General features: G+C 42.0%; 1 protein-coding gene across 2 annotated transcripts in view; it reads left to right on the top strand.

The window, feature by feature from the left end:
• RBM47 (RNA binding motif protein 47) overlaps positions 1 to 12,711 on the top strand; it is a 76,288-nt gene that overhangs the window by 33,826 nt on the left and 29,751 nt on the right. The window contains exon 1 of one of the 2 annotated variants that reach the window (XM_066185648.1): positions 1,092 to 1,104. The exons of the other annotated variant lie outside the window; for it this stretch is intronic. The gene's annotated coding sequence lies outside the window, so the exon portion shown is untranslated. Of the gene's footprint in view, positions 1 to 1,091; positions 1,105 to 12,711 lie in introns of those variants that run through there. 2 annotated transcript variants of the gene reach the window in all.

Below are 12,711 nucleotides of genomic sequence, written 5' to 3'. Positions count from 1 at the left end.
CTAGCTGGAGCAGCTGTGGTGTAGATTTTCTCCTTAAACACGTACGTTAAAATATGTACTGTTTAAGTTTGGGATCCAAATTAGACTAAATTAATTACTCTTCCCCAAACCAGGATTGAAATCCCATGACAGACAAGACAATATCACAAAACCAGAACACACAACACAGCCCAGACTTTCCCATTGTTCCTCCATGAGCAAACATCTGCGTACCAGGTCCAGAAAATGACTCCCACGTTGGAAGCAGCCACTTCATGTTGAGTCCCAGCCTCTGGGTGCTTCCCTAGTTCAGCAGCTACCCTTTTCTCCTCAGGGAGCAGCAGTGTCACCTTATCAGTGCTGTGCTCAGTTGCCAGCCCGTTTCGTCTGCCCTCTGCATGTAGTTGTTAACTTCCTGAGAACAGGAAATCTGTTTACCACAGGTAGAGCTTTAACTCTGAGGCACTCCTGAAAAGCCGAGACACAGGAGTAGAGCAGGGTGTTGCAGATTGCTTTGGCTGTTTCTTTCCCGTCTTCGTGTTTAGGCTCCCTTTGCATTATTTCATCATGCAGTTCAGGTCTTTTTGTTATGATTTTGGAGTTTTAGCTGTCATTTGAATAGGTGATCTCTTATGCCAAAGATTTACTTGGAAATTTATGTACTCCCACAAATTAAGCGTTCCCTCTCAGCTCTCAGCAAGGCACGCCTAGGCTTGCCTCCAACCTTAGAACAATACAGAGGAAAGTTATCATGACTTACCTGCCACAAATTATCTATTAATAGCACCACTTATGTACCTTTTTTTTTAACCTTCATGACACGCTTTCCCTAAATCCCCCTGTTAGCAGGTTTCCCTTTTCTTGCATGCTTCGTTTTCCCTGTGGAGAACAGGGCAGGTAGAAGAGAAGCGACCTTCCCAGCACTGGCTCTGCCCCCGTGGCCCCGGCACTGCCTTCTCCCACAGATGTTTGCCGGGAGGGTGGGACACGGGCTGTTCGCAGCCTGGTAAAACATTGACCAGCGCAGGCAGACGAGGCGGTGGAAGCGCAGGGCTGCCCAGGCAGGCAGGCAGCGAGAGCCCAGCAGCAGCCAGCACCCACGGGAACACACCAGCTTCTCCCCAGGTACCGTTTTCCACTTTCATTTTCCCAGCCGTGAAAGGCAGAAGGGCAATGGTGCTGGGTTATGCGGTTTGCCAAAGCTTGTCTCCCTGGAAGTAGGAAGAGGAGTTAGACTTGTTGTTTTGCAGTTTGCTTTTTGTCAACTGTAGTTGGCTGAACGGTGTCATCTAGAGCATGGGTTGATTAACTCACGCTTGATTAGCTGGTTGTTTGGATTTTGTTGTATTTTCAAATAAACAGAATTAGTGCATAATTGCATTTGAAAACTTCATTGTCTTCTAATAGAACTCAAACCTGGTTTCTGCTCGTCTTCTAACTGAAGAGTAGGAACAAGAGTCAGAGATTTTAATGAAAATATGTAATTCAATTATTGCAGCAGGGATGTGGGTAGTGACTCATGGTGAAAAATACTTGCTGATTTTTGACCAAGCTTTGCAAAAATAGGCAAAGTGACTAATTTTTTTCAAGATTATTTCCATGTTCCTTGGAACATGGAACATGGACAGTAGGCACAGTAAAAATACCAGGATTTAAGTTCCTAGTATGCATATGCCACTCAGAGAGATGAAGATTAATAGATTCAAATACTTGTTTCAATTTTGCTCAGTGACTGAAAGTTTCTGCCAGCCAGTGGAAACTGACTCATTCATGCAGGAGCCATCATCCATGTGTGCTTTGCTGATCTGGATGTGTCTTTAAAAGTACCTATCGTGACTACTTAAAAATTACTTTTTATACCCCAGGCAACTGTCAGTCCTGAAGAGGGCTCAGTGTGAAGTGAATGACATGTTGTCTGTATTCATGATTTATCACCAGTATGTTTTGTGTGCTAAACAAAATGCAAGAGATTTTTTTTAAAAAAGAACCTGTTGCTTTCCAGTTTATCGGTGTCTGGCCCTAGCTGTTCTTGCTTCATGTTTAAATCCTCCCTGATGTGCCAGAGATTTTCTTGATGTGTTTGCTTACTGTGCTTGCAGACGACATGATATTTATGCTCAATACATGCTCCGTGGTGTTAAGTTGTAGCGAAGTGTGGTAACATACTTACTTTATTAGAAGTAGTCTAAGTGTGGCTCCAACTCTTAGCAGTACAAAAACTCCTAGAGCAAAGTGCAAGGAAAGGTTGCTGGAGAACAAAGCAACTGTATTCCCACAAATGGCTGCTTTAAAGGATTGAAATATGATTCAATAAAAATTTTGGTAAAGGCTGCATCATAGTTTCAGTCTGTCGGTGAATTTGTAGACATAAAGCATGACTATGATTAAAACCTGTGATTTTCATCTGTGTCACAGTGTTGTGGGATTCTTGCCCTCTCCTCCCAGGAACAGTATATGACAGTAAATTGTATATTCCAGTATCTCACAGTAAATTGGACTGATGTAAAATTTCTTTTGCACTAACAAAAAAAAAAGGTGGCAAAATCTTATCTGAGAGTTCACAGAGACTGAATTTTAAAAAATAAGTATTTAAAACAAAATATAGTGATGACCAAATTATCTTGTCTGTTTTCACACAAAGACAGGGTTCTAGCTGGTGACTGTAAGGGAGATTACTTAGCTTAAATGGAAGGAATATGGCTGTTGACAAAATCTGTTCAGTCTTTAAGTCCTGTTTGAGACAGCTTTCAGGATAAGGAAGCCGTAACAATCGGTAAATTATGAACAATTTAAATTGTCTCAGTAAATATAAGCATATCATTGCATGCTAAAATGAAGCAAACCTGTTTCATCCCCTGTGCTTGGTTTTCAGCACAGCTGTTTACCAAGATTCAGTTGGTTAAACCTGTGTAGATAGACTGAAAGGAGCAGGGCTGTGCAGGGATCATGAGGACAATCTGGTCTGCAAAATCTTTTTCTGGATATGCAAGGCAAAAAAGACTGAGACTGGTGTTAAGAGTGGGCTAGTTATGAAGTTGCTAGTTAAAACCAAGTCTCTCTTCACCCTGAGAGGCAGTTCCTCTGATACAGGCATTAATGCTAAACCTATATAAAATAAAATGTCCTGAATCCCACGAAGTTCACATACTGATGTTATTTTAAATTTCCAATCTGTATTTGAGGGAGAAATTACCATGTTAAAGGGATATATTAAATGGGAATCATCTCTTCAGATACTTTGGGAGTGATGCTCTCAATGTAAGGGCCAGATATTCGATTAACAAAAAAAAGAAACCCTGTCAAACAAAAACCTTCATGCAACCAGGATTGCAGAATGGGCATTGCAAAACTCTGCTGTCTCCTCCCCAGAAAGTGTCAGGATTTCCCAGCTTGCCCATGCTTGCCAGGTCTTCACAAGGTGAGCAGTGCCCTTTTGGAGGCTGGAATAGCCTCAGTCCCTGCTCTCTGTGGGCGAGTGATAGGGCTGTCACTGGTAGGGTGCCAAGAGGAGCATCCAGGCCCTGTTTTCAGTGACCTCCTGCACTCAAGCATTCATTCAAGCGGCTTACGTTTGCTTACTGTACTTGTTCGTATAGCAGCTATGACACCACTAGTGAGATTCCCCATTACAAAGATGTTGACAACAAATCACCTGGATCAGATGGGTAACTTGTGTCTTTCTGTACTGGTTCTCTTCGTTTAAGAGCCTACCCCAAATGAGAACTTTGTAGTTACTATTTTTCTCCCTGACAGCCAAATGGCAGCTGACTGCAGCCATTGCAAATGCTTTGGGCTTGAGGCAGAAGAGCAAGAACTCTGCAGTCTCTGCCTGAAGACTCATTCCTTCTGTGAGGAAAAGCCACTGGCTTTTCTTTCTAAATATTGGACAATCTTTTCTATAGAAGTCTACTTGTACACCACCCATGCAACCAGAAAAACTCTTTGTGTCACTTTGGGAGCAATTTAAAACACTGGTATTTCAGTAGTTCATTTCTTAAGGCAGAAGTGTAAATCTTACTGGGGGACATTTTCTTTTCTAGGAGTTAGAGTTTTCTAAGGGAAGCTGTTTACTTTTTCAGAGCCAATTGAAGAAGCATATTTTTGAGAATCAGATAAAATGCAAACATTAAAAGACAGTGATTAGAGACAAGAAAACATGCTTTTGCGCATTTCTAGCTGATCAGAAATACTGGTGATGCACTGAAACCCCAGCTTTTCAATTTTGCTAAAATAAAACAAAGTTAACATATGAATTGCAGCTGAATGTGAAATGTAATTTCTGTAAAATGAAGTAACTTTAATTATTTTAGTTACAAAAATTATTTTGTGCTGCATGCATGTATATGTGGTTCCCAGTGGTGCCAAAAGAAATGAGTGCTTAGATCTTGATTTAGTTTTTCCTTCTTTGCAATGTGTACTTTCACTGTTAATATATCTTTATGCGATTTGTCCTTCCTGTAATAACTTTTAGAACTTTTATTTCCTCAGAAATCAGATGTTGCACAGATCAGTGTACTATATAGTTGATGATTCAGCATTTCTATCCAGATAAATGGCAGTTCTGCTTCCCCTCCCTGGTGCTGGGTCATAGTGTTTCTCTTTAATTCCAGCATTAAACAACTGTCAATATCAAACACCATTTGCTTGCACATATAGAAGGCAGAAGTAGAATTAATAACAAATAATTGTGCATAGATGTTTTTTAATGGCTGAACTACACAAAGGCTTACTTCTCATACCGCAGTAGTCTGACTCACAGATTTACAACTCTTCTTCCCAGCAACTCCCAGGCTGTAAGAGTGAAAAGCAAAAAGGCACTGAGCGAAAGTGCAGTAGTGCCATTGAACCTTTGCATTTTGAAAGGAACAAGTTTGAGAGTCATCAGATTGTATCTCTTGCATCTAATGAGTATTTGGATTGAAAATGAAAATGGATTGTTCAAACCAAATCTTTCTGGTTCTTAAGAGTCAGCCTCTACCAACTTCTCATGTCTTTTGAAGGACTACAGAAAACAGTCATTATTCTAGTCCTTCCTACCTCCTGCAAAGATATTATCCGACAAAATGCTGTGGTACTGTAGCAGCAATGTAGTTTTTAATGGTCTCCAGAAAAATTGCACATCTTGCTCTTATCTTCTTTCCTCTGGGAAGCCTCTGTTACTGCAACTGGAAGCAGCCCCCACAACAGCCCTTAAACAAGCTGTTAGCTGGGATCATGCTAAGCTTTACTGAACAGAGTACTTTCACCTGAAAAATTTGGGATGCTTTAAAAAGAACATTGCTTTGTAAACGTTCTGTAATGCACAGAAACAGCTTTTGCCACCCTGGTTTATGGCAGTTTTGTTAATATTTCTCCAAGTCGTGTCCACCCTATCATGAAGCTCTTCCTTGAATGGTTCCCGGAGATGATCAAACCACACCTACAGTTAGCTCTTTGTGGGCAGACAACTTTATAAACCTGAAACTAAGGACTTGACAATAGAAAATTCGTGAATAGGCATCTTCCAGGTGAATTTAACAGGATTACTTGGTCCATTGGTGTTAATCAATGGGAATAATAGATAAAATCTTGCTTCTGCAAACCCTCCTCTATCTGGTAGCAGGTTTATACTTGCTAACTTTTTCCTGGGAATCTCTCAGCAGAGAGGGGACACTGTTTGAAATTGATGTGAAAATATTGAAATAATGGTGTCATACTACAGTGCCTGCAAAACCCGTATCATAGGCAAGACTGGGAGATGATAACTATATCTATCCAAATGAGCACCACCAGTCCCAGAGATCTCTGTGGAGAGGACTTGATATGGTGGTGGGCATGGGGGAGCCATGCTGCCCTTGGTTGAGAGAAGGCTGAAAGGCAGGAAAAGGGTTCTGGATACCTGGTGTATCAGGACAACATTGAGAAAAAATTCCATGGAAGGGAGCAATGTCACAGAAACAAAAAGGGAGAGTGGTGGGAGGAGGGAGTGGGGGAGCAGTAAGATGGGCTGATGACCAGCGGCCTGGACTTCAGGAGAGCTGCCTATTTCAGGGGTGTATCACAGACAGGTGTCATTTGGCTAGAAATCCAGGACTAGAGTGCTGAGGAGCAATATAAAGGGCCTAAACAACCCTGTCTTCTTGACATCAGGCAACAGGCTCCTCCTTTTCACTGTCTGGAGATAAGAGAAATGGTCAGTACATCCAGTGGAATTGTATTTTGACAGGCTCAGCAGGCTAGAGTCCTCTTCCTCAAGGCCCTGATGGGGTTTCATCCTGAACTAAAGTCAACAAAGACCCTCCTGATCCATTTTGTGTTGTGCAGTTGCTCCAATGAGGCTGAAGAACATTTCTTTCTGATCAGCCAGAGTGAAAACCACCACTGTGATTCTGTACTACCACCATAATTACAGACAGCCCACATTAAAGCTACTCAGGCACAGCTGTTGAATATGCTACTGTTCTATATGCTAAGTTTTTCAATCTAGTAGTACTCTATTTTGTGCTGCAGAATATTTTTATGTAAATGGAAAGTTGATGTTGGATACAAATACTGTGACTTTCACTACCTGGAATAATGTACATGTCTGCAGCTGAGCATTATTCAAAGTGCTGCTTTCTGCACAGGTGTAAAGGATATATTTCGATTAAGAATGTGTTTCTTTCTAGTTGGCCTTAAAAATGGCAAATGGAAAGGTGAGCAGCCCTCTGTAAATAGAAACAGGATACATAGAGAGATTTCTTCTAAACTTCATGATGACACATCTTCCTAGCAGAAGAAAAGAGGGAAGGCATGGAAATTAAATCCGGTTATGGGATTTCAATTTATGTTCATTCAACACCGTAGGCTCAGCTCTGCTCTTCATTTGCATTTAAACAAGGAAGTTTCAATAAAGGAATTGTTGAATTACTTGGGAGTGTCTTTAGGGCAGTGTGAAGAGACGGTGGAAACTCTTCTGTTCATTAACCACAGCGGTAGGAAGTTTACTGAGACTTCTGGCTACATTTTGGGAGATGCAGGGAGGGACCACCCCCAACAGCACATGTGTAGTTTTAGACACAGCTTAACTGTGTTAATGTAATGAGATTTAAACTGTTTTCACTTGCTTAGATATTTTGCTGCATCAGGAGTCTAATTAGAGCTTTGTTTTGGGGAAAACTAAAGATCCAGATTAAAAACAGGTCAAGAAGGAATTATCTCAAAAGACACATAATAATCATTCTTAGTCAGATTTTAGAATTTCTGATGGACAATGGCAAAACTGGTAAACTCCTGCTTTCATGAATTCTTCCCTCTCTCTCCTTATGGTGCTGAGAACCCTTCTTAAACTCCTACTTGATGAAGTGGAGGGACTCTGTGGTTGCGCTGCATAACAGAACTTCATGGTGCAGATCTCCATTAGCCCTGGGTATGTAGGACACTCCAACGACCTCACTAAACGTTGTGTCCAGAGTCCATGATTGCTCTCCTTGGCAAGTTATTAACTGGCACTTAATTTTATAATGGTGCTGAACTTTGAGGCCTGTTTGCTTTGTTCTTGAATATATCATAAAGGTTTTGGTTTTTTTTTTTTTTTTTTAGGTGGGTGGTGTGGGGGGTGGGGAAGGTTTTTTTTCAAGAAGTCTTGAAAATGTCAAGATTTTTACAGGTTTTTTAGGAAGTAAATTTTTGGAATAGAATTGTGCTATCATGCCAGGCTATGGGAGATAGGATCTGTATCTTCTCTCTCTTTTTTTTTTTTTCTTTTTTTTTTTTTTGCTTGTCCAATCCAGTTCCAGAGATTTCGCTGTTTTGTTTAAACTCTTGTAATTGAGTTGTAATTACGTAAATTACTTAATGTTATGTTTCTGTGAGTGAACTGCAAACAATTCAAAAAAGGGTTATTCTGTCTTGTAGATTAGTTTCTGTGTCAAGAGAGCAGGCATTGGAAACATCTCTGGTTTGAGTCTTTTAGGCTCTTAGCAAGCAAGATCTGCGAGTTTGTGTGAGGAGAACATACGCAAGGACCTGACAAACAGATGTGCAAGCAAGTCCCTCTTGTCCTCCTCCTTAATCCCTCTGATCCCCTTGACTCTGGAAGGCAGTTAATATTCAATACTCCTATATCTGCACGTGGAGTTTTGGTATTAGAGATTATGGCAATTCCTGACAGAAAAACAATTGCACGTAGCTCAGTAACTGACCATTCCAGATCTTCCACCTGATCAAAAAACCAAAATAATACTGGGTTTTTTTTCAGTTAAGCAACTTTACTAATATTAAATATTTTTATCTGTGAGGGCAGTTTTTTGAGACCTCAGATTAGCATATTGCATTGGTGGTTTTCTTACATGCAATAGATTCTCCTCTTCACTTACAAAATATCTGGGACTGGCAATTTTTAGTCATATAGTTAATTCATAGTGTATATAAGTCTCCTGTCAGCTCTATCAGTAAGAGACCAATAGGGTCAAATATTTGGCTTTTGCTGGATTTTTTTTTAAATTATTGTGGGATTGAGTAAAGAGGATGGGAGGTGATTTTTTTATGAAAACCATCACCAGAACAAACATACCCATCTGGATCATCTCTTCAGCTTTCAAATAGGATTTATTTCTGATTCCTGAACAGGATCTATTTCTCATTTATTCCTCTGGCTGCTCATGTGAAAAAGAACAGACACACATACTGGGAAGATGGGACCCCTTCCCCAGCCATAAAAGCAAGGAAAATTCACAGAAAAAGACACGAGAGCTGCACACCCGGTCACAGACCCAGCTGTCTGGAGGGCATGTGAGTGGTGACTCCATACCCTGGCCCATGACCAGACAGATCCAGTGGAGAGAGAGCAGTTTTGCCTTGCTGAGGAGGACACAATGCACAGCCATGATGGATGCTGACTGGGCAGGTACTGAAGGGGGAAGCGTTCAACCCTTTGCAGCTTCTCCGATTATTATACAGCAATTAAAATAGCTCCCCCCATGTAAAAACATGCCATCAGATAACAGGACACTCTGACTCATTAAATGGACCCTTGCCAAAATTGTTTCTGGAGTGTTCCAGTTTCTTGCTTGGGTCATGATGTTAAATCATGACTTGCACTCAAGTTCGATGAGCCAGCTACTCGCTGGTTGAATAGACCCATAAGCACAGCTGTGCTGGCGGCTACCTTTGAAAAGGTCTTCTCCAGGCATTGGGCTTAACTTTTAAAAATAGCCTGTTTCTTTGGCACAGCCTCTCATCTCCAAAGCATGACCCCCTTGCTGAAATCTGGTTGTGAAATATGACTTTCCCATTCACCTGCTAGCAGTGGGATGCTTTCTGTGCAAGCTGGCTCTAATGGCACAGTATTTCGTTCCTGTTTGGTGGTTTAAGGCTCTCAGCAGCAGGCTGTGCCATGATGTGCCTCTCTTCTGCTTGCCTGTCTCTTCCCAGAGGAAGATGCCATTTCCATTTGTCTAGGGTTTTTTTTTTAACCACTTGCCCCGCAAATGCCTATGAGAGGGGAACAGACACAGGGATGTTTGCAGCATCCTCAAAGTGGTCTAATGCTGGATGCAAATTTCTGCATATTTATAAATGAAATAACCTTTTATTTATAGGCCCACATCTCATACAACTACTCCACTTCTGAGAAACCAGAAAGAAAATAAATTTTGCCTCACCTGACCCCAGGGTTGGTTTTTCCTGGCAGGTTTCAGTAGAATCACAGAGTCATTTGGAAGTATGACACCAAGCATGTGCAACTTGCACCTCAGGCTTCCAAACTTATTTTGCCTACTAGACATTGTTTTTGTTTAGAGTAACTTTTGTAACCAGCAGTTTTCACTTATATTTACTAACTATGCTGTGTTGCTTAAGGAAAATAAAAGTGGGTAGCAGACAGTTTATTAATTTAAATTAATATCAATTTATTATTTGTATCAGAAGCTGGGGGTGGCCTGCTAACCTCCCTGGAGCAGGCTGGCTCATCCATATAACGGGTGTCCCATGTCTTCTCTAGGACCTGTGAGGACCCTCCCAGTTCTGAGGCATAATTATTATTTCTCATATGCTTTTTGTTTGCTGTCAGCTCCTGAAGTTTAGCAGAGGGGTATCATGAAACTGAAGGTGTACATTTGATCAGAGCATAGGGTCACACAGGGTCACCTGGGAGTGCAACAATCCTCTTAGAAGATTCTGCTGCATCAGCCCAGGCAACCATTCCTGGCACTAGCTGATCCATTTTGTCTGCTCCTGGAGTCACATTTGGACTTTAGTCAGGAAGAATTGGCTGATTCTCTCTAAAAGAGGACGTAAAAGAGAGCAGAGGGTTTCATGGGCTGGGAACAGACAGGATACATCCCCTGCTGTCTCACAGGTCAAATGAAGGTGCAGCACAGGCAGTGGGCCAGTCATTCCTCCACCAGGAATCTCCTCCTAGGAGTAAAAGTGATCCTTGTTCAGGAGGAAGTTTCTGCAGCTCCTCCTCAAGAGATGAGAGCTAAGTCCAGGTGATGTACTTATGTTATGGCCTGTTGAGATTTTTTTTTAAGCAATACACAGTTTTGGTGCAGAGCATATGTGATTAGAACCAAAAATGTTCTTTTAAGGACTCCGTTTAAATTAAACTTTCATGTTCAGAATAGAATTTATGGGCCAAGCCGAAAGAAGGAACTGCTGCAGAGCAGGGCAGAGAATCTATGTGAGTTGTGAGACTCCAGCAGTAACCTCTATCCCAGCTACAAAAGTTGGGGTTCGTGTGCCACCCTGCACTGAAATGCAGCATGTTCCTTTTCCCCGTGCCACATCTCCAGTTGTTGGTTCCTTTTGCTGAGCTGAGAACTGACAGTGAGTTTTATAAAACATTGTGCTCCCAGCTTGACAGGCACTTAGAGAAACTCCTAGCAGGTTTTGCTGCTGTTCTAAATTCGCCCTGCTTTCACAACATTCCTTATTTTCTTTGATAAACCCAGTCCAAACATATAATTATTCATTCTGTCTGTGCAGCTGGGGAAGAATTAACTTCCCTGTTCTGATGAGAAACAAGAGTATTGTTTGATATTAAACAGTATGTTGTTTTGGTGCTTTTGCTGCTTTTGAGTGTAAGGACATCAGAAACAGAGCCCTCTAATGGGATAATAAATAAACTGTGTTTTCCCGTTGCTGAAATAAAGGCACAGTAGTGTGCGGTACATCAGCTGTCATGGGTTTCCAAACCAACAGGCAGACAAGCAGCGGGATTGTTCCCTTATACATCCTTATCAGAGGATTTCCTCTCCTCTTCAGATTTCTACCTGTCCTCAGTGTTTCTTCCTTGTTTCATTATAAGGTCAGCTCTTCTGGAATATGTTTCTTTAAGTCCAGATGAATTTAAAAATGTTATATGCTTAATGAAATAAAGTGCAGCATAGTCTCAGAAAACTGATTTTTACTCAGGGTTAGAATGTAACTGTGTACTTTTTTGATAAAATTAGTGTGACCTGGGCAATACAGTGATTAAAGTTTGTGTTTGAAAGACAGAACTGGTTTTTCTTATGTTGTTTCTTTAAGACATGAGTAATTAAAGTCAGACCTCCCAAGCCCAGTATCTAGGCACCCATACAGTCTTCAAAGGCTCTTGAGCATGCTTAGTTCCTACTTATCTCAGTGTGAATTTGACAGACAAGGACTTGGAGGATTTAAAATCATTATAGCAGGCTGATCTATGACTAACACAACTTATTAAGTCTGCTTTTCTACAATACCACTGTAGGAATGCAGAGCAATTCCAGCTTTAGTCCAGGTTCCCAGTAAGTCCCATCCTCCCAACCTTTGCCCTCCTCCCGTGCTCCTCTCTGCACCCTGTCCTGCAGCCTGTATGGGTACTGAGGACCATGGGTGCCATCTCTTGCATGTTGTACCGCCCTGCTGGCCACTGCTTCCCCAGACAACGTTGGGGAAAAGCTCACCTCTGCCTGCTTCTCCCTCAGCTTCATAACCAGGAGTTAATCCTGGTTTTCTCAAGGCTGCATAAACTCTCTGAGGCCCCTCTCCACCCATGAGAGGTTTGACTGCACCTGGCGCAGAGATCCACAAGTGGGAATGTGGTGATAAAAGACTGGCAGACATGTCACAAGTTTGTAGGCCATGCAGGGGCAGGGTGTGGGACCATTTTTAGGAAACCAGGATTGGGATACCGCACATTCAGCAAAAAGGAAGGGCATGCAAGTGTTAGGATGTGCAAACAGGGAAATTAACTCGGGCAAAGACAATGAGTCTATTATTGCCTGTTTGCTCAGTTACAGCAGCAAACATTGTTTGTCTTCTGTGCCAAAATGCACTCTCTCCTCTTCCAAATTTTACAGTAGTTTCTATGTGTGTGCTTTCAGTGTCACAGCAGCTTTACTGCTAGAGCACCTGCCATAAGCCAGAGTGGCTTTAGCCTTTTAGCCATGAACTGCTGCTGGACTTTGTTCACTTTGACGTGCTAACCTTTGGCCAGCTGAAGTAGGAGAGAAGCTGGCTGCTCTTGGCGAAACACGGTCACAGTGTACCCAGGGAGGAACCTTTTGTAAAGTGCCCTTTAATCAGCTCCAGTCATCATTAGAGGTTGTAATGATTTAGGTTTCGCTGACAGTTTCAAAGAGCATCTGAAAGCACTAGGTCTGTCCGGCTGCTTTTCTTTGACCTCCAAAGCTCCTGGCTGAGGTCTCGAAGCAGTGGACAGCCGGGTGCTGAGCCACGACGTTGACGGAGGCACCAGGTGTGTGACGGTTTAGCAGGGCACGAACCTCCTTCTGCCAGCCAGCTGAG

Source organism: Chamaea fasciata, unplaced genomic scaffold (assembly GCF_029207755.1).
Source record: "Chamaea fasciata isolate MVZ Bird 193981 ecotype frontalis unplaced genomic scaffold, bChaFas1.0.hap1 SCAF_6, whole genome shotgun sequence".
Classification (NCBI taxonomy): Eukaryota; Metazoa; Chordata; class Aves; order Passeriformes; family Sylviidae; genus Chamaea; species Chamaea fasciata.
This window is presented reverse-complemented; position numbering and strand designations above follow the sequence as displayed.